This window comes from Octodon degus, unplaced genomic scaffold (genome assembly GCF_000260255.1).
Source record: "Octodon degus isolate 3935 unplaced genomic scaffold, OctDeg1.0 scaffold00016, whole genome shotgun sequence".
NCBI lineage: Eukaryota > Metazoa > Chordata > Mammalia > Rodentia > Octodontidae > Octodon > Octodon degus.
In genome coordinates, this window is record NW_004524592.1 from 6,486,230 (window position 1) to 6,488,600 (window position 2,371).

At 40.0% G+C, this 2,371-nt stretch overlaps 1 pseudogene; it reads left to right on the forward strand.

The window, feature by feature from the left end:
• Positions 1 to 1,927: 1,927 nt before the first annotated feature.
• The window catches only part of LOC101577107, a 9,984-nt pseudogene continuing 9,540 nt past the window's right edge, over positions 1,928 to 2,371 (forward strand).

Here is a 2,371-nt window from a genome sequence, read left to right on the forward strand (position 1 = left end):
TTTGTATTCAAAGTGTTTTGGATAGATATATAGTTACATTCTGTTAATGAATAGAATGATTTGTTCTAATGGTGTTTGTAAATAGGATCACAAGTCTGTGTCTTGTACAGCAATTAACCACTAAGAAGAATATATGCAGTGTATTATTTGTTGAAAAATAAAAAAAAAATACATGGAAAAAAAAAGAAGTTACAGATACAGGTGCAAAGAATCCCCATGAATCATCTATCTGACTTCCCTAGTGTAGACATCCTACATAGCTATTGTGTAGTAATAAAACAAGGAAACTGACATTAGTACAATACAAAGTATTTACTCAGCTGGCACTAATTGTGTAGTGTGTGAGCTCCATGCAATTTCATTACATGTAGCTTCACATAACTGCCACCACAATCAAAATATAAACTATTTCATACTCTAAAGACTCCCTTTCCACCCCTTTACAGCTAGACCCACCTTGACCCTGAAGCCCTTCCTCTTTATTTCTTTCCCATCACTATTACTTTTTAAAAGTTCAAGACTGTAATAAAAAATGAGGATAGGAACAGCAGCATATACCTATGATAATTAGGAAGACCATGAGCTCAAAGCTCCCATGGGCAATTTAGTGAGTTGCCTAGCTTAGTGAGACCCTCTCTCAAAATAAAAGTAAGGACTTTGGGTATAGCCCACTATTGGAATACTTACAAAGCATGGGTGAGTCCCTGGGCTCAGTCCTCAGCATGGGGTGGGAGGGTAGAATTTAACACACGTAGACTCATACAGGATTGGCTTTCTTTCACTCAGAATTCCCTAAAGTCCAAGTTTGTGTGTATCAAAGTATGTTGTCAAAATCCAAATAAAGTCACAGTTACTTAGATATCTCCTTTAAAAGTCAATTTATGTAATTCTAAGTATTTACCCTAATTTATTTAATTTTTTTGTACAGGGTCTCACTGCACAGTTCAGACTCATAGTAATCCTCCTGTTTTAGCCTCACTAGCAGCTAGGATTACAGGCGTGCACTACCACACCTGGACTCCATCACCAGCTCAGCGCACCCCAGGGCAGGGCCTGTGCAGCATGTGGTGCCAGAGACTGAACCCTGGTCCCTGAGCTTACCTAAGCAGGTGTTTAGTCTGCTGAGCTATCTCACCACCCCTTATTTATCCTAATTTGGTAGGAAAGGAAAATTGATTTACTTTCAGGTGAGATAACTATTTTCAGTAGGATACGCAACTACTCTTGTTTTAAGTTCCTTTAACACAGTTCCTTAAATCAGAAAATTACGTTCAGAACATCTGACTAGTTACAAAAAAGTCTTACCTTCCATCAGGCTTCTAGATTAATTGATCCAGTATGTTTCACATTACACTTCATTACAGCATTCTACTGAACTTCCCGTTACCAAAAATTTATGCCTCATAAGGAAAAATATAGATTACTATATTAATTACTATATTAATTACTAGATTAAGTATTTAATCTCCAGTTAATGTAGCAGTGATAAGTAGCAATATTTTATGTTAGTTTGTGGTGATTTTGATCTCTCAAGGTCAAATGCATTGAGCAGTAAACACAGACAGTAAGAAAGTACAAGTACATTCCCTGTTTGCTCTTTGTAACTTCCATTTGTTTTCCTTACTGAAACTAGACTTTTCCCTCAGGACTCTGTGTTCTCTAGAGTGGCACCTACCTTTTCTCCATCCTTCATCTGTAGTGGTCTGAAGAGATAAGGAAAGTCAACTCCAGGACATTCTACATTTTAGAACACCTCAGCTTTAAGGCTCCTGCTACTTAGGAACCCCCTTTTTTTCAGTTCTCTATAGATCTCCATGTTGATCACACTCTCAATTACTGATGACTCAAATACCTATGTACATGATTTTTCCAATACTCTGGACTCACAGTGTGATGGTTTCTGTCCAGTTGTCCCCCCTCACGCGTTATGGGGAAGACTTTTAGAGCTTGTGATTCATTCTTGATCCAGTGGTGGGATTATGGTGAAAGTGCTGCAGGGATATGGATGTGAGTGGTACACCCAGCCTGGGGCAGACAGCCTGAGTGTAACTTAAGCAGGACAGACGTGCTCTCTGTTGCCACAGTCTCTGCCCCTCCCTTTGCTCCTTGCTGTTTTCCATGACCATGAACTCCTTCACTCTGCCACAGGCCAACTTGCTCTGGAGCCAGCTGAGTTTGGACTGAAACCTCCACTAACTATGAGCTAAATAAATCTTTCCTTCCTTAAGTTTGGGTATCAGATTCCTTTCTGCTGGTGGACACCGCGGAGGAAGCATCATCAGGCTCTCTTCCGACTGCCGTCATGTCTAAGTCAGAGTCTCCCAAGGAGCCCGAACAACTATGGAAGCTCTTCATCGGAGGGCTGAGCTTT